At 51.8% G+C, this 20,141-nt stretch overlaps 1 protein-coding gene across 1 annotated transcript in view; it reads right to left on the reverse strand.

Annotated features, from left to right (window-relative positions):
* LOC105470457 (myelin transcription factor 1) overlaps positions 1 to 18,366 on the reverse strand; it is a 112,868-nt gene extending 94,502 nt beyond the window's left edge. The window contains exon 1 of the mRNA XM_071078986.1: positions 18,182 to 18,366. The gene's annotated coding sequence lies outside the window, so the exon portion shown is untranslated. The remainder of the gene's footprint in view (positions 1 to 18,181) is intronic.
* Between the last annotated feature and the right edge of the window lie 1,775 nt (positions 18,367 to 20,141).

The following is a 20,141-nucleotide window of genomic DNA, read 5'->3' on the forward strand; positions in this document are numbered from 1 at the left end:
CCAGTCCCAGGGCCCCTGTCTCTGTGTCTCTCCCCTGGACGGCCCACCCTCCCCTCCTCAGACCCTTGAGAGAAGGAGAGATGTGGGCTGGATCTTTGGAAGAAAGGACAGCACCACCAGAGAAAGGCAGGGCCTAGGCACTCCCCACAGCAGCTGTCAGGTTCAGGGAGGGACGCTGGGGGAGGGGGCATGACTGTATTCCGCATCTGCCTGCAGCCGCCTGGCCACTAATTCTCCCTAATTGCTTTAAAGTTGTACTAATTGAACTGACTGAAAACAGAGTCTTGAGGGGCTGGGGAGGGCGTTGCCCAAGAAAACAACAGCCCATCTCCCAACCCAAGCAGATCCCCAAAGCTGGCTGAAGATCCTCAGCTGGCCAGGGCCTCAGCCAGGGTGGCTGTTTCTCCCCTGACCCCAGGCCAGCCAAGCCCCCTCTCACATTTAGGGTCAGGGCTGGTGACCCAGCAAGAAGGGGCCAAGTTCCAACAAGAGCATGTCCAACCCCAGGATAGGACCCAGGATGGGACACAGCAGGGGCTGCTCTGAGACAGGAAGGGCTGTCCGTCTCTCTCACACACGTGGAATCCACGGGCCTGCTGGTCCACTGACACAGTCCACAAACACCAGCCCCACCAGGCCGGGCTAGTGCTGACACTGGGGGTCCTGGGGGTAACAGCAGTGCCCACAGTGCTTGGTGCACCTGCTGCATCTCAATGTGATTACGCCACATCTGTTCCCCCCACCCAGGAGACCCAAAGAGCAGGCCTGGGCAGGACACAGAAGGAAACATTTGGGAAGGAGGAATGGGTATGAATGAATCCTTCCCCATTTAGTGTGCGAGCCTCCAAACCCTGTATTAGCACCAAGTCCATTATTTCCTTCTCAAGTACTCTCCTCCAACATGCATGCTGATTGTCCAAAAATGCTGGAGGCTTAGTCCAAAGGAGGGCCAGCGCTGCTCCCAAAGACTGTAGGAGGAGCTGCCGGAGAGCCTCTCCATTCCACCGGCAGTGCTGCTGCCATTGCAACCACAAGGTGCCACGGTGGAACAGCAGTCTTGTACAGTCCTGTTGGTCTTGCTGGTTTTGCAGCACTTTTGCTGCCCTGATCCCTGCAGGGTGCTGTAGGGCCTCGGGCACCATGACTGACCAGCTTGAGCATGTCAGAGGAAGGCAGAGGCTAAGAGCTTCTAGCATTCATCCCACGGTGTTCAGAGTACAGTTTCCATACCCACAGGCCCACGTTGCACCTCAGTCTTCCCTTTCTCTAGAATGAGTTCCCTGTGCAGGAGGGGCCCAGTGTCTTTTCCTCCCGGCTGACACCTGTCACGACACACACAATCCATTGGCAGGGCTCCAATCACGCTTGACCCCAAAAGAGAAGAGGCTGGTGGGAGAGGCACGGTCTCTCTCCCACTGTGAGTATGTCCTCCTCCCAAGCTTATCACTGGACATTGCTGGATTCCCAGCCTGGAGGGAGGCTTCAAAGGAATGTTAGGAGAGGCTCTGCCCAGAGAAAGCGCTAATTTCACTGTACTGAAGAAGCCAAAAGCGGACCCCAGAAGATTACTCAGTTCCTCCCAACCAAGGGCTGGGCCCTCTCACCATACCTGGGCTCCTAGGGACCTAAGGGACAGAGAAGGGCCCCCAAATATTCCTCTTCCTCTCACCTCACTTCCATGTAGAAAATCTAGGCTGACCCAGGCAGAAAGTCAAGTCCGAGCTCAGACTCCTGTACACCTGCTTCGTCACTGCACCTTTAATGCCCCCAGTGAGTGCCCTGACACCCAAAAATACCCCAAAATCGCTGCCTATGATCACATCTGGACACAGTGCACACCACACATATGCAACACATGAGCACATGTTCACATACGAAAGCACATGCAGCCACTGAAACTCAATACCCCCCACAAGCCAGATGTCCAGGTCTGTGGCTGACCTCAGAAGAGCAGGAGGAGAGCAGGAGAGTGCTGAGCGCATGCCAGACAGACCCACTCAGCTGAAGACAGGGCTTCAGTCCTGTGAGCACATTCTCTCCAGAGCTAGCAGGGACCCCCCATCAGACTCAGTCTGAGGCCTCTGTGCACATGCACTTACACTCACCACCCACACACATATGCTCATGAAAGCACACATGTGTAGCCTATGCACACAAACATATCACTTGAACACATGCATACACACATGCATTACTTACATGTACACAACACACACACATTCACTTTTACACATATGCACATGCTGACATATACACATGTACACACAATGTGCATGTACACACATGAACACAGCTATATGCACACATGCATGTGCACATATATACACGCACCCTCGCGTGCACATGCATGCACACACATGCACATATACACATGTGAACACACCACCCACATGCATATGCACACATATACACGCACCCTCACATGTGCACACACATGCACACACATGCCCATATACACGTGTGAACATACTGCCCACATGCATATACACACATGAGTACATACATACCACTCACACACATGCACACATACCGCTTATGTGCACATATACACTTGCATATGCACAAAAACCTACATGTACACACATGCACATACCACTTACACATACACACGTGCACACATTTACATACACATTAGCATACCTGCATGAGCATACACGTCACTCACATATGCACACGTTTACACATACGTACCTGTGTGCATGTGTGTACATACAGACACCATTCACACGTAGATGTACATGCACACTCACCTAAACATGCATGCACTCACGTGCGCATTCTCACTAATACACATGTCCACTAATGCTGATGTCTGCAAAGTGGGTGCTGCAGAGCACACACCCTAAGACTCTTGTCCCCACCCACTTGGGGGCCTATTAGCTCATAGGGGGCAGGTGTCACAGTAACTGGATACAGGGTGGAACTTCCTTCCATCCAGAGGATCTCCCAGCTCAGGCTCACCCTGGAGCCGGCTCTGCAGAGGGAACTCTGCACGGGGGAAGGGGACTCACACCTGTGTGGAGGTTGCCATGGTCAGGTGAACCAATGCACCAAGGTATGAGTAAGTGTAAGCCCTGTCTCAGTGCTCTGTGGGGTAGTGTGAGCGAGGAGCTGACACTGAATCCAGCAAACAGGTGGAAGGAGTTGACTATTCGGAACATGCTCCCTCTTAAGGAAAGGAAGGACCCTCAGGAACACTGGCTTAAGTTTTATGCAATCCCTGGTCTAGGAGAGAGATGGGTGGTGAGACCTCTGGGCATGCTGAGTGGGGCTGGGATAAAGGCAGGAAAAGAGGGAGGCAAGGATCCCCAGGGGCCGTGAGGGAGCCAGAGAAAAGAGTGGTCAGGAGAGCCCAGCAGGGGCATTGTTCAGGGCCTCAAACACCAGGATGCTGGACAGTCGGGGCTGGCCATGGGCAGCAGTAGAACAGAGCCGAGCCTGGGCAGACAGGGCCTCAAACACCAGGAGGCAGGCCAGGCAGCTGGGTGGGGGGACAGTTGCAGAGGGACGCCCTAGAAACAGCAGGATTTGGGAAGCGGGAAGGCAGGAGCAAGGAGAGGTAGCTGGATAATGAGCTGATTGGCAAATGAGTAAACAGCAATTGCCTGATGGAAAGTGTTTATGGTGCAATTAGCAGCTGTGCCATAAATAAAAGTTTAACTGTGTTTATTATAAACTTGTTGAGCCACAGGAAACAGCTCTCCCGAGTGAGCCAGCCTTTAGTGCTCTATTTACTCCATGAGCCGTCTTTGGCGATGCATGACTAAGCGTCCTCTCGGCATCCATTCAATTCCAGATCTCCATCCCTCTCCTGACCCCTCCCTCGGCACACACGGCCTCTCCTGCCCAAGCTGTCACTGCCACAGTGGTGTGGCACAAGCACCTGTCCTCACCTGGGCTTCAGGTTCCAGGAAGTACCACGCTGCTTCCAGCCCCTGTGGCCCTCCCACCCTTCTCCCTGGCTCCTTTTCCTACAGAATTCTTCCTGGAACCCTCAAAGCCCTCCCTCTGCCCAGCCCACTACCCCAGCTCACTCTCTTCACCACCTGGAAATGGACCCGTTTCAGCACGCTGCCTCCTCATCCTATCTCCCATCATCTCTTGTTGTTTAATTTTTAAGCATGAAAATATTCAAACGCACATTCAAAACACACTGTCAGACAATGAAGAATGCTTGTCCTGTGCCCTCCTCCCCAGCGGGGGCATCTCTGAAATTGGTTTGTATCATCTCCCTGCATGTTTTCATAGTTTTTGTATCTACATACACATCCAAGAACAACACGTATCATTTTTTTTCAGTTTACATTGATGTGATCACACAGAACAAAACTCTTTACAACTTGCTTTTATAGCTCGACTTTTTTTTAAAGAGATGGAGTCTCGCTCTGTCACCCAGGCTGGAGTAGTGACAGTCATAGCTCACTGCAGCCTCGACCTCCCAGACTCAAGCAATCCTCCTGCCTCAGCCTCCCAAGTAGCTGGGACTAAATCCAGGCACGCACCTCGTGCCCTGCCAGTTTCAGCCTTATTCTTCTTTTTTTTCTTTTTTTTGAGACGGAGTCTCGCTCTGTCACCCAGGCTGGAGTGCAGTGGCACGGTCTCGGCTCACTGCAAGCTCTACCTCCCAGGTTCACGCCATTCTCCTGCCTCAGCCTCCCGAGTAGCTGGGACTACAGGCGCCCGCCACCACGCTCGGCTAATTTTCTGTATTTTTAGTAGAGACGGGGTTTCACCGTGTTAGACAGGATGGTCTCGATCTCCTGACCTTGTGATCCGCCCACCTCAGCTTCTCAAAGTGCTGGGATTACAGGCGTGAGCCACCGCACCTGGCCTCAGCCTTATTCTTACGGTTTATTCAAGTTGACTGATTTTAATTCCTGTGTAGCATTACTGTCAATCAATAATCAGCTATGGCTCCTCTCCTTCCTTCAGTTATAACCCTTTGCACCTGCTCCCAGAGCCACGTGCCCCGGAGTCTCTCCACCTGCAGCACCTTCCCTGCCCTGCCCGAGCGCCCCCTGGCCTCCTCCCGGGACCCGGGGCCCTAAGAGGGAAGGCATAGCTGATTATTCATTGGAGGTAATCTGTGCAGGGGTGAAAACATTTGTTACACACACTTTTTCAACGTTTTGAATGCTTTCAGAGTTCCTTTCCTCATAGAAGAAATAGGGTAGCATTGCCAACTTGGAAAAAAAAAGGAGAGGAAAGCACCTCTCAGGGCCTGGGCCGGTTCCACACAGCTGTGTCTCGCCCCTCTCTGAAGGCAACTACGTGGCACCTGTGAGCCGTTCATGTTTGTGCTGCCTCTCCCACCAGCCAGGGTGCCTGGGCGTCTCTGTCTCTCTGGGACATGCAGAGGTGGACAGGAAGGAGGAGGGGGAGACAAGAGACAGAGCAGAGAGCTCTCCAGAACTTGGCTGTGATGGGGCAGAGGCCGAGAGAGCCTCTGGTTTGTTTTTGAACAACAGACTCCTGAGTATGTCTTAAGTCCAAAGAGCAAGGGCTGCCACTGCCCCCGGCCAAGCCACAAGCCTCCAGGCCTCATGCCCCTTGCCTTGGCCTCCCACCTGCTCCCTTCCTCTGGGAAGACGTTCCCTGCCTCCTTTCCACCTTGCACCAACCCATTCACACAGCCCAGCCCCTTGGTCACTCTCACTTTCTTCCTTCCTCTTCCAGGGCGACTGTCTGCCTCTGCTTCTGAGTACATAAAACCTCCAGTCCCAAGTGGCTATCTGATCCACAGGCACCCACCTTCCCCCTCAGTGTGGATTTTCTGTGGGGCCTGTGGTGGGGACAGTCTCAGGTGTGGAGAGAGCCACTGCCTTGAAATCCAGCTAGCACCTTGGCCCAGCCCGTGAGTCATGAGTGGGCCCCCAGCGCTGGGTCAGAGGGTGACTAGCCGTGGCGCCCACCTGACCTGAGTGGTGGCAGAAAGGTAAGCTGCCCCTTTAATTTCTTCCCAGGCAAAGCCTCCAGACAACAAAAACAACATTTTAATTTAAATTCGGATTCCGCATTCATTCACAGAACAGTTCTGCGCAGGGATTTCATTAAAGGCTTTAACAGGTTTTATAGGACTTGTCACATCAGGAAAGGTGATGGAGCAAATGCATTTTCTCTGCTTCCAGGATTTTAACAACGGCTTGAAGAAACAAACTTACCATGAAAATGCAGGGCGGTCAGCCTTGTGCAGACAAAGGAGAAGTGAGCCTCACTCCGGCAAACAGTGCTAGCGACCCTCCCTCCCTCCCTCCCTCCACCAAGGAAAACAAAGGAAGGGCAAGGCCCAGCGTGGACGGGGGCTTCTTCCCTGGGTCAGGGAAACATGAGGTCTCGGGGCCCAGATCCCAGCACCTCCCAGGGACGGCCTCTGTCCACAGCTCCCTTAGTCTGGGGCAGGGAAATCTGTCCTAACTTTGATTTGGTCTCTTTCCCTGGGCCCTAGGGGACAGCTGCCGGCCCACTTTCCCCCTCAGGAACAGGGACACACCAGCAAGGTGACCAGTGCATCCCAGTTGGCCCAGACTGTGCTGGTTTTAAAACGGAGAGTCCTGGAAACCCTTCACCTGGGCAAAGCAGGATGGTGGAGCACAGGGCAGGACGGGCAGCAGGTCAGCCCTGGGGCCCACTGCTGCTGGAGGTTTCCTGGTCACCATCTGTCCCAAGTGCCTGAACTTAACCCGAACCCTGCCCCTAACCCACATTCAACTCACCACTGGCAGAACTGTCCTCTGTCCTGGACTACCTCTGCCGTGGCCAGGGTGTTCAAGGCCCTATTGGTGGTTGAGGGGTTCCACGGATCCCGGACCCCGGCCTGCCTGAAGGGCGAACAGTGCTTGCCCTAATCGGTGCCCGCCTGGGCCTCTGCCCACCATCTCTCTCTGCTCTGCTGTCAAAGATCACCCCCCACCACCCCTCGCCCGCCTTCTGCCAGGTGCCTCGAGAGAAACATGGATGGCCTCCCTGGGCTCCCTACCCCGGCCACAGGGCTGTGAAGGCCACTCCCTCAAACGCCACAGCCCACACTGCACATGCCCTGCCCACTCCCCCAGCAGCAGAGTTCCTGCAGGATGACGGCCAAGCCCCTCTCACTGGACGAGCTGCTCCCTCTCCATGGGGGCCCCAGCTACCCAGGTACAGAATTTCTAATGGTCAGAGCAAGTGTTTAGGGAACTATCAAAGCAGGACACAAAAAACAATTGTTTTAAGAATTTGGCATTTTTTTTAAAGTGTCTAAGTTGACCTCAGGAAAATCTGCAATGTTTTAGACTTCCTTATACTGATTTTATGATTTAGTATTGTTTTAATGCTTAAAGATTTTATGTCAAAAAGCATCATAACTTGGCCAGCCATGGTGGCTCACGCCTGTAATCCCAGCACTTTGGGAGGCTGAGGCGGGTGGATCACGAGGTCAGGAGATCGAGACCATCCCGGCCAACATGGTGAAACTGTCTCTACTAAAAATACAAAAAAAATTAGCCAGGTGTGGTGGCGGCGCCTGTAGTCCCAGCTACTCGGGAGGCGGAGGCAGGAGAATGGCGTGAACCCAGGAGGCGGAGCTTGCAGTGAGCTGAGATCACGCCACTGCACTCCAGCCTGGGTGACATAGCGAGACTCCATCTCAAAAAAAAAAAAAAAAAGGAAAAGCATCATAAGTTTTTGTCAGGGGCTCAACATAGCTGCTCAGTCCCTGGGCCACAAGAACAGGCGAGTGCAGGACGGCGCACGTGGCTCAGCACGAATCGCCCTGCTGTCCTTATGAGATCACGAGGCCTCTGCCCACCCAGTGGAGGGTGAATTCCCCGAAAGTGGAGACAGGCTGGCCCTCATCTCTGTGAGACTCCCCAGAGGCAGCAGCACAGCTCAGCAGGAAGGAGCCTGAGGCCTGGAGTCGGCCAGTCCCGTGTTCGAATCCCAGCTTGGTGTGACCATGGGCAGGTTCCTTAACCTTTCTGAAACCCAGTCTCCTCATTTAGAGGGCAGGGTTGTTGTGAGCATTAAGTGAGCCTGTGAAGGTCAACACAAGGAACCTGCACACGTAAGTGCTCGTTAAAAGCAACCACGAGTGACTGATTCCTCACAGCCTTGTTCCAGGGTGTGGCTAGAGCAGGGCTTCACCCACGTGCACTGGATACATGAATGACAGCATGGGGCCCGGTGCCCACCAACAGCCTCCCCGGCCCTTCCCACCCCCGCAGACCCTGCCCCATCTATCCCAGCATCACCTGACCCCCACCCTCACCCCAAAACACTGACATTGAGAGGTCCATAAGCTCCCCATGGGCAGCCCTGGGGTCACAAAGGCAGATCACAGCCTTGTCCAGAGCAGCTTGTGGTCGGCTCATTCCACACTGGCACTACCCTTTGGCCTCCCCCAGGCCCAGACCTGAGCCCTCCAACATCCAGCCGCACACGGCGTCCCGGGGGCTGAGTCCAAGTGCCCTGGGGAGCTCCTGAACATCCAGCCGCACACTGCATCCCGGGGGGCTGAGTCCAAGTGCCCTGGGGAGCTCCTGAACATCCAGCCGCACACGGCGTCCCAGGGGCTGAGTCCAAGCGCCCTGGGGAGCTCCTGGAAGTACCCATTCCCCAAGTCGGTGGCTGTTGGTTCAGTAATGGAGCTGCATCTGGCAGAGCTCATCCCAGCGTCCTGTGCTGCACCTGTCCGGCATCTGGCCCACCCCACTTTCCACCTCTGTGACCTGTAGGGCACCTGTGGCTGCCTGAATCTGGGCTGCTGGGTGGGACTGGCCTGCAGGGAGCCAGCTGGGAGTGGGTGTTTGTTCCCCCAACCCTCCCTGTAAGGCCCTGCCCTCGGATCTCCCCACACCCAGGTCTCTGCTCCCACAGGACCACCTCCCTTGCAGCCTCCCTGTCTCCTCCAAGGCCTGAGGGGTCCCACCCAGCATTAGCCTTAGTGGTTTCTCTACATGCCAACCACATCTTAGTCCCTTTATTCATCTCTCCTCAAATTTCCCAAGCTGAGGGTGACATCTGTCTCCTCCATGGACGCTAACAGACACCAATTCCAACCTTGGCTCTTACACCAAAATAAAGCCTAGATGGATTTACAAGGATTTAAAAGTTTTTAATGTAAATAGTACTAGAAGAAAGCATGGGGGATGGGGAATATTATGAAAATTATTAATTACCTCATGTAATAAAAAGAAAATTATATATGGCAAAACTCCTTAAGCAAAGACAAAAGTCAAACAACAAACCAGGGGAGGGGTGCCACACACCTGTGGTCCCAGCTGCTTGAGAGGTTGAGATGGGAGGATCCCTTGAGCTCAGGAGTTTGAGACCAGCCTGGGCAACATAGCGAGACCTCTGTCTCCCAAAAAAAATTTTTTTAAGAAAAAAATGTAAAAAACAATCTGCAAGTATTTAGGTGTAAGGCCCTTAATATGTAAACACCCTGTACAAATCAATAAGACAAAACCCAACAATGCAATAAGAAAAATGTGTCAAGGGTCTGTAATCCCAGTATGCTGGGAGGCCAAGCTGGGCGGATCACGTGAGGTCAGGAGTTCGAGACCACCCTGGCCAATATGGCAAAACCCTGTCTCTACTAAAAATACAAAAATTAGCCAGGTGTGGTGCACACCTGTAGTTCCAGCTACTTGGTAGGCTGAGGCAGGAGAATCGCTTGAGCCAGGGAGGCAGAGGTTGCAGCGAGCCAAGATCGCACCACTGCACTCCAGCCTGGGCAGCAGAGCGAGACTCCATCTCAAAAGAAGGAAGGAAGGAAGGAAGGAAGGAAGGAAGGAAGGAAGGAAGGAAGGAAGGAAGGAAGGAAGGAAGGAAGGAAGGAAGGGAGGGAGGGAGGGAGGGAGGGAGGGAGGGAGGGAGGGAGGGAGGGAGGGAGGGAAGAAAGGAAGGAAATAGGTCAAGAATATAAATTGTTTATAGAACAGGAGAAAATGACTTTTAAACAAACAAAAGCTTGTTCAACCTGACTCATGGTAGGAGAAACGCAAATCTAAAATGCAGAGAATTTCTCTTTTTAACTCTTAGATTGGAAAGATCCAGTCCAGGCATGGCGGCTTAGGCCTGGAATCCCAGCATCTGGGGAGGCCGAGGCAGGAGGATCGCTTGAGCCCAAGAGTTCAAGACCAGCCTGAGCAACATAGTGAGGCCCTGTCTCTATATTTTAAAAAATTAAAAATAAATAAAATTTTAAAAAGAAAGAACCAGAGACTTCACAACACACACTTTAGGAAAGCACAGGCAGCACGACACTGCCCCACCTCCGCGGTACAAGCCCTTCTGCCTGGCACATCTGCTTTCAGAAATCTGTCCTAAGATGTGCTCACCCACCGGGAGATGACTCATGTCCAAGGACACCTTTGGCACCACTGTCTGTGAAAAAAAACATTGAAAGCAACCCGGATGTCCCTCAACAATGGCTAAATTGGTCAGGGACCGCCACACCATGGGTAAGGGGGCCCTAACAATGCTGGACCTCTCCAAGCCATGGGGTTTCATGGAAAGGCACAGTTCAAAGTCCCCTGACAACTGAGGGAGCGTGTTTGTGACGCCGAAAACTGAGGGAGCGTGCGTGTTTGTGACGCCGATAACTGAGGGAGCGTGTGTGTTTGTGACGCCAACTGAAGGAGCGTGTGTGTTTGTGACGCCCATAACTGAGGGAGCGTGCGTGTTTGTGACGCCGATAACTGAGGGAGCGTGCGTGTTTGTGACGCCCATAACTGAGGGAGCGTGCGTGTTTGTGACGCCCATAACTGAGGGAGCGTGTGTGTTTGTGACGCCCATAACTGAGGGAGTGTGTGTGTTTGTGATGGTCAGAATCACCGTCAAGGACCTGAAAGAGAAGCAGAAACGCTTCCTTTTCACTTTACACAGTTTTTTTGTTTTGCGCATTTTTTAAACTATTATTTATTTTTAAACTTTTGCTTTTTGAATCATCTGGATGTATAACCAATTTCCCCCCAAAAAAGGAAAACAATTTTTAAAAACATTTTAAAATTCCTAACCCTAGGTTGGCCCCAGAGTAATCCTGAAGTGCTGTGGGGAAGGACTCACTTCGAGACTCGGGCAATGGGCTGCCACCTCCCGTTCCAGGCCGACCCCTCAGGGGCTCTCCCCACTCCCCACAACGGACGAGGTCGCCCTGGGAAAACCCCTGGATGGGGTCCAGGTGGGCAAACACGAACAGATGCTGCCGCCCCCTGGTGCACAAGGAGGCAGACGCAGTCTAGAGACCTCGGGGGCTGATCCTGAAACTTCAGGCAGCACCAAGGTCCCCCAAGAGCCTGTTAAAACCCCATAGAGGTGCTCCGGGGCCATGTTCTGTGTGGCCCAGGGCTCGCTGTGAGGGTCTACTGGGCCACCTCCACATGGTCAGTGTGTTTGCTGTGCTTTGATTAAAAAATAAGTAAATACATAAATAACCAAGTGTCCAGTCCCTCCCTGAGCTGCCTTGGGATAGGGTCGGGTCTGAAGGTTAACTGCTCCCCAGCTGCTGAAGCAAAAAGCAGCCAAGGGCCCTTCCCAAAGTGAGGGTGGACCAAGACCCAAGCTCAAGTTCCAGGAACCCAAGGAGAAAATGCAGAGGGCCACGAGGCTGGACAGTGACGTGGTCTCTACAGGCCACGAGGCTGGGCGGTGACGTGGTCTCTCCAGGCCACGAGGCTGGGCGGTGACGTGGTCTCTACAGGCCACGAGGCTGGGCGGTGACGTGGTCTCTCCAGGCCACGAGGCTGGGCGGTGACGTGGTCTCTCCAGGCCACGAGGCTGGGCGGTGACGTGGTCTCTACAGGCCACGAGGCTGGGCGGTGACGTGGTCTCTACAGACACGAGGCTGGATGGTGATGTGGTCTCTACAGGACACGAGGCTGGACACTGAGGGGATCTCTACAGAACATGAGGGTGGACACTGAGGGGGGTCTCTACAGGACACGAGGCTGGACACTGAGAGGATCGCTACAGAACATGAGGCTGGACACTGGGGAGGGTCTCTACAGGACACAAGGGTGAACAGTGAGGGGGTCTCTACAGGATATGAGAGGGGCCAGGACAAGTCTGGGACAGGGGAGGATGTGACCCCCACCAAGTCCCCTAAACCTGGGCTCAGTGTGGAGTCTCAGCCTCACCCTCATGGGCTGCGCAGCCCCTCTTGGCCCACCTGCAAGAGCCTGCAGCCCTGCGAACGACTGTTCACAGACCAGCAGCTGTCCTCATCTTGCCTCGTGCCCAGCCCAGAGCACATGCCCAGCTAAACACAGAGCAGCACAGTGCCAGTGTGGCCACCAGATGGCCCACATCATCTGCTTCCCAGGGTAACATTGCAGGGCATCCACACTGGGCATGTTCACCCCTAGCGTGTCAATACTCCAGTGCCTCTATCCACACACACACGCCTGGATTCTCCAGTACCTCTACACACACATGAACACGCCTGGATTCTCCAGTACCTCTAGGCACACACGAACACGCCTGGATTCTCCAGTGCCTCTACACACACACGAACACGCCTGGATTCTCCAGTGCCTCTAGGCACACACACACGCCAGGATTCTCCAGTGCCTGTACACACACACAAACACGCCTGGATTCTCCAGTGCCTCTAGGCACACACGGACACGCCTGGATTCTCCAGTGCCTCTACACACACACACACACGCCTGGATTCTCCAGTGCCTCTATCCACACACGAACACGCCTGGATTCTCCAGTGCCTGCACACACACACACACATGCCTGGATTCTCCAGTGCCTCTAGGCACACACGGACACGCCTGGATTCTCCAGTGCCTGTACACACACACGAACACGCCTGGATTCTCCAGTGCCTCTAGGCACACACACACGAACACGCCTGGATTCTCCAGTGCCTCCACACACACACGAACACGCCTGGATTCTCCAGTGCCTGTACACACACACACACACGCCTGGATTCTCCAGTGCCTCTATCCACACACGAACACGCCTGGATTCTCCAGTGCCTCTAGGCACACACGAACACGCCTGGATTCTCCAGTGCCTCTACACACACACGAACACGCCTGGATACTCCAGTGCCTCTACACACACATGAACACGCCTGGATTCTCCAGTGCCTCTACACACACACGAACACGCCTGGATACTCCAGTGCCTCTACACACACATGAACACGCCTGGATTCTCCAGTGCCTCCAGGCACACACGAACACGCCTGGATTCTCCAGTGCCTGTACACACACACGAACACGCCTGGATTCTCCAGTGCCTCTAGGCACACACGGACACGCCTGGAGCCCAGGATTACCAGTGGCCATTGCCATTGCCCTTGTGCTGAACAAGAACGTGTCAGTGGTCCAGGACAAACGCACCAAAACTCCACCTTTACCATCCAGCATCGTCTTCCACACGACCTCTTGTTCTTCCTGAGCGACCCCTGACAGGAGGCACAGAGGCCCCACTGGCCTCCCCAGAAGTGGGCATGCCTCTGTCACACTCACCCGGTTCTCTGTTCTCAGGCCCAGGGGTTAAAATCAACGCAAGTTCAATAAAACCTCTGGCATGAGGGTCATGGAACTTGTTTTCAAAACGTGTGCTTCAACCTTTTCCAGAATTAGGCCTTTTGTAAAAAGCCTCCCACTGCCTTTAGGAAAACAGTTCAAAGGTTCTCCATGACCCAGCCCCTCCTTCCCCTACCCCCCACTCCTGGGACACCTGCTTGTGTGGTTTCCTCTGTCTGGAGCAACCCTTTCCATGCACACTGCGTGGGACTCTTAGGGTTGCCATAATAAAGGACCCCAGACTGGCTTAAACAACAGAAAATTATTCCCTCTTAGTTCTGGAGGCCAGAAGTCTGGAATCAAGTATTGGTAGGGCTGCATTCCCTCCGAAGACTCCAGAGATGACCCTTCCTCACCTCCTCCAGCTTCTAGCAGTTGCTGGCAATCCTTGATGCTCCCTGGCTCACAGACGCATCCCTCCAGCCTCACCACTCCTGTCTTCACACAGCGCTGTCCCCTGCATCTTCTGTGTCTGGGCCCACACTGCCCTCTTCTTGTAAAGACACCCCAGTCCACCATGGCCTCAAATTGACTAATTCAATCTGCAAAGACCCTGCTTCCAAACAAGGTCACACTCACAGGTGCTGGGGGTTGAGACTCCAACGTACCTTTTTTTTAGACAGAGTCTCACTCTGTCGCCAGGCTGGAGGGCAGTGGCGCGATCACGGCTCATTGCAACCTCTGCCTCCCGGGTTCAAGTGATTCTCCAGCCTCAGCCTCCCGAGTAGCTGGGACTACAGGCATGTGCCACCACGCCCAGCTAATTTTTGTATTTTTTTAGTAGACACAGGGTTTCATTATGTTGGCCAGGATGGTCTTGATCTCTTGACCTCGTGATCCACCCACCTTGGCCTCCCAAAGTGCCGGGATTACAGGCGTGAGCCACCGCGCCCGGCCGAGACTCCAACATATCTTTTAGGAGACACAACTCAACCCTCAACACTAACGAACGAAGAAGACTTGAGCGTTAGAGCCCAGTTCCAAGGAGGACCCAAATCACTGTCAACAATCCAGGGTGCTGAAATAGACACAAAACTGGTCAATATCCACAAAATACTTCATTCCTCCGGACAAAACTCCTTTGCAGTCCTATGAACAAGAACTGTTTGCATTACTGTCAGCTTTCCACAACTGTCCCACCGAAAGGGCTGCTCTGGTTCTGGCCCTGGCTGAGCAGCCTCCATCCTCTCCAACCTTTGGCCCCCACGTGTCCCCAAGGCCCCTGGGAGGCTCCCCATCACCGGCTTGGCCAGGCCCCACTGGCCTGGATCTTCCCACACGTGTGGTGATGGAGGAGGCTCAGAGGGGTCTGTGGGATGGGACTTAACAGGTCTCAAGTGTCTCAAACTAATCTGGGCCCCCAAGGAGGCTGACTGAGGCCTCAGCTGCTTCCTAGTGGGGCAGGCGGAGCATGAGGCTCTGAGAGCAGCACCGTGGTCTTGCCCTGCGTCTCAAACAGGAGGGGAGACGGTGGAGTGGCATCTGGGCAGGTGCCTGGAGCCAGGAGGGACAGTAGATGAGGGAGGTGTGACACACCAGGCAGGAGCCTGAGGGTGGCCAGAAGGACCAGGACCAAGCAGGGGCCAGTGCAGCACAAGGGGCTCCAGGAATGACAGCCAGAGGGGCTGTGATTTGAGTGAAGGTGTCATTCCTGGAGTGTGGGGAGTTCAAGACCAGCCTGGGCAACACAGTGAGATCCCGTCTCTACTAAAAATTAAAAATTAGCCAGGTGTGGTGGCGCACACTTCTGGTTCCAGCTACTTGGAAGGCTGAGATGTAGGATCACTTTGCCGGAAGCTGAGGCTACAGTGAGCCCTGATGTGACCCACTCCACTCCTACCTGGGCAACAGAGCAAGACTCTGTCTCCAAAAAGAAAAGAATGCCCATTTAACAGAACTCTTTGAGAAAACTGAAAAAGAGGGACTGTCTCCCAACTCATTCGTTGAGGTCGGCATTACTCTGATACCAAACGCATCACAAGAAAAAAAATTACAGACCGATATCCCTTATAAACACAGATGCAAAAATCATTAACAAAATTTTAGTAAATCAAAATCCATCAATATTTTAAAAAATGCTATAATATAACCAAGCAGGGTTTATTCCAGAATGCAAGGTTGGTTTAACAAAATCAGTGTGATTCATCATATTAACAAACTAAAAAAGGAAACACATGATTATCATAATACATGCAGAAAAAGCATTTGACAAAATCTAAAACCCGTTCCTCATCAGGACTCTCAGCAAACTAGGAATAGGAAGAATGTGTCAGCCTGATATGAAAAACCCAAGGTAAGTCATACTCCATAATGTCTCCCCTCAGGGCAGGACGGAGACAAGGATGTCCACTTCTACTCAACATTGTACTGGACATTCCAACCAAACCAATAAGGTAAGAAAAAGAAATAAAAGGTGTCCAGATTAGAAAGAAAAAATTGTCTAATTCACAGACCTGATCATCTGTGTAGAAAGTTGGGTATAATCTACAAAAAAGCTACTAGAACTAATAAGCAACTTCAACAAAGTGTCAGGATACAAAATCAATACACAAAAATCTATGGGATTTCTATATCCTAGGAACAAACGATCAAATGAAAGTTTTTAAAAATAATGCTATTGGCCAGGCGCGGTGGCTCAAGCCTGTAATCCCAGCACTTTGGGAGGCCGAGACAGGTGGATCACGAGGTCAGGAGATTGAGACCATCCTGGCTAACACGGTGAAACCCCGTCTCTACTAAAAAATACAAAAAAACTAGCCAGGTGAGGTGGCGGGCGCCTGTAGTCCCAGCTACTCGGGAGGCTGAGGCGGGAGAATGGCGTAAACCCGGGAGGCGGAGCTTGCAGTGAGCTGAGATCTGGCCACTGCACTCCAGCCTGGGCAACAGAGTGAGACTCCGTCTCAAAAAAAAAAAAAAGCTATTTATAATAGCATCAAAAAATATGAAATACCGGCCGGGCGCGGTGGCTCACGCCTGTAATCCCAGCACTTTGGGAGGCCAAGGTGGGCAGATCACGAGGTCAGGAGATCGAGACCATCCTGGCTAACATGGTGAAACCCCATCTCTACTAAAAATACAAAAAAATTAGCTGGGTATGGTGGTGCACACCTGTAATCCCAGCTACTTGGGAGGCTGAGGCAGGAGAATCGCTTGAACCCGGGAGGCGGAGGTTGCAGTGAGCCGAGATTGCACCACTGCACTCTATCCTGGGCAATAGAGGGAGACTCCATTTCAAAAAAAAAAAAAAAACTGAAATCCTAAACCCCCCACCACCTGAACAGACCCCCTCTTGGCCAAGGGGACCCCAGAAAACCTTAAAAACTGAATTCCTGGCCATGATGGGAAGGGAAGTTGGACACATCTCATCATGCACCTCAAGCATTAATGTTAAAATAGATTTCATAAGACAAACAAAACAAACTCTTTGTGACAATATCAAATTACAAACAGGACCTAAGGCCGTGCCAGACAGGAGTTAAGTCACACACCCCTATGGGTTAAGAGGCTTATATCTTAACTCAAAACGTTCCTTTCTGCTGACTCCAAATTTTTAAATAGAACTTTACTCCTTTAACCAGTTGCAAATTAAAGAATCTCTGAATCCATCTCAAAACTGTACTCCCTGCTTCAAGATACCCTGCCATTTGGGCCAAACCAAGGTCTACCTTCTATGTATTGATTTATGTCTTTTCCCGTAACTCCTGCCTCTCTGAAATCTATGAAACCAAAGTGTAATCTGACTGCCAGGGGCACACTTTCTCAGGACCTCTCGAAACTGTGTTCTCCAGGCCATGGTCACTCATATTGACTCAGAAAAAACCTCTTTAAAATATTTTACAGAGTGTTTTTCTCCATTAACATTATTGAGTTTTGAGAGTTCTTGATATATTCTCGATACAAGTCCTTTATCAAATATGTGATTTGCAAAAATTTTCTTACAGCCTTGGGCTTGTATTTTCATTTTCTTCATTTTCTTAGCAGTGTCTTTGGAAGAGCAGAAGTTCTTCATTTTGATGAAACAACTTATTTATTTGATGGATTATGTTTTGATATCCTATCTAATAATGCTTTGCCTGATCTAAGTTTGCAAAGGTTTTCTCCTATGTCCTCTTATAGAAGTTTTATAATTTTAGGTTTTACATTTAGGTTTATGATCCATGTTGACTTAATATTTTAATATAGTACAAAGTATGGATCAAAGTTCATTTTTTGCATATGTATATCCAACTGTTTAGCATCATTTACCGATAACAAAACTCGCCTTTATTGAATTGCTTTTGCATCTCTGTTGAAAATCAGTTGCTCACATTTGTGGGTCTATTTCTGGTCTCTGTAATTTGTTCTATTGATCTGTCTATCTTGATGCAAACACCACACTGTCTTTTTAAAAAATGTTATTTCTTTTATCATGATACTTCTTTTTCTTTTTCTTTTTCTTTTTTGACAATGTCTCATTCCATCACCCAGGCTGGAGTGCAGTAGTGAGATCTCAGCTCACTGCAACCTCCTCCTCCCAGGTTCAAGTGATTCTTGTGCCTCAGCCTCCTGGGTAGCTGGAATTACAGGTGTGCGCCACCACGCCCAGCTAATTTTTTTGTATTTTTAGTAGAGACGGGATTTCACCATGTTGGCCAGGCTGGTCTTGAACTCCTGACCTCAACTGATCCACCCGCCTCGGCCTCCCCAGGAGCTGAGAACTCTGTCAGGGAGGCTCATGTGGTGTAGGAATCCCAGGTCTCCAGCCATGTCTGAAAAACAGTATTAACCCGTGGCTTCACCCCAGGTTTGAAACACCCGAGTGTTCTTCAAAAACACCTGCTGGCCGGGCGCGGTGGCTCAAGCCTGTAATCCCAGCACTTTGGGAGGCCGAGACGGGCAGATCACGAGGTCAGGAGATCGAGACCATCCTGGCTAACACGGTGAAACCCCGTCTCTGCTAAAAAATACAAAAAACTAGCCGGGCGAGGTGGCGGGCGCCTGTAGTCCCAACTACTCGGGAGGCTGAGGCAGGAGAATGGCGTGAACCCGGGAGGCGGAGCTTGCAGTGAGGTGAGATCCGGCCACTGCACTCCAGCCTGGGCGGCAGAGCCAGACTCTGTCTCAAAAAAAAAAAAAAAAAAAAAACAAAAAAAAACCAAAACACCTGCTATCGTTTGGGTGTTTGTCCCGAACCTCATGTTGAAACTTGTTCCCCAATGTGGGAGGTGGGGCCTGGTGGGAGGTGTTCGGGTCATGGGGAAGGATCCAGAATGAATGGTTTAGTGCCCTCCTCACGATGATGGGTGAGTTCTTGCTCTATCAGTTCCCATGAGAGCTGGTTGGTTTTTTTGTTTGTTTGTTTTTTGTTTTTTGTTTTTTTGAGACAGAGTCTCACTCTGTCACCCAGGCTGGAGTGCAGTGGTGCAATCTCGGCTCACTGCAAGCTCCGCCTCCTGGGTTCACGCCATTCTCCTGCCTCAGCCTTCTGAGTAGCTGGGACTACAGGCGCCCGCCACCACGCCTGGTTAATTTTTTGTATTTTTAGTAGAGACAGCGTTTCACCGTGTCAGCCAGGATGGTCTCGATCTCCTGACCTTGTGATCCGCCCGCCTCGGCCTCCCAAAGTGCTGGGATTACAGGCGTGAGCCACTGCGCCAGCCAGGGCTGGTTGTTTTTAAAAAGCCTGGCATCTCCCCTCTCTCTCACCTCTTCTCTTACCCTCAGGCACCTCCCACCATGAGTGAAAGCTCCCTGAGGCCTCCCCAGAAGCAGAGGTCGGCACCATGTTTCCCGTACAGCATGCAGAACTGTGAGCCAAACAAACCTCTTCTATCATGACCCAGCCTCTATCCTTGCTCCTCATCTAGGAAAAAGAAAAAGAAATTACCCAGCCTCAGATATTCCTTCATAGCAACACAAAACTAGGACAATATTGGTGCCAAGACTCCAGCCCAGACCGAGCACATCAGAGCCTGGGCATGGGGGTGGAGCCAGCTCTAGTGAGCTCCTGAAGTACCCAGGGGATTCTACTGCACATCCAGGGTGGAGAACATGGCCGTAGATAGTCCTGACAAAAATATTCTTTATATGATTAGCACAGAGTTGTTTTTTGTTGTTTAAACTCAGTGGCAAGAGCAGCACACAAGAGTTTCAACAGGAGTTGTAGGTTTCACCATTAAGAATATTTACCTGCTATTGGAATCCAGGTACACACATTTACCCTGGGTTTAATTTGCTATGTAAAATTGACGTGGTTCTTTTACAAATTGCTGGAAAGTTGAGGTTGGGGCCACCACAAAACAAGTCTCCAGCATGACAAAGGTCACAGTTGCGTGCTTGGGTTCTCAACACCAGAATGGAGCTCCTTGTGGGCAGGGGCTGGCTTGCCCCTTGTCTTAGTCTGTTTCCTGCTGCTTGTAACAGAAACTGGGCAATTTAAAAGGAACAGAATGTATTTATATATCTGAACCTGGGTAATTTAAAAGAAACAAAATATTTCTTACAGGTCTGGGGGCTCCGAAGTCCAAAGTCAATGGGCCACATCTGGTGAGGCTTTCTCGCTGGTGGGAACCCCGGAGTCCCAAGGCAGTGCAGGGCGTCACAGGGTGAGGGGCTGAGCGTGCCGGCTCAGGTCTA

This window comes from Macaca nemestrina, chromosome 15, assembly GCF_043159975.1.
Source record: "Macaca nemestrina isolate mMacNem1 chromosome 15, mMacNem.hap1, whole genome shotgun sequence".
Lineage (NCBI taxonomy): Eukaryota > Metazoa > Chordata > Mammalia > Primates > Cercopithecidae > Macaca > Macaca nemestrina.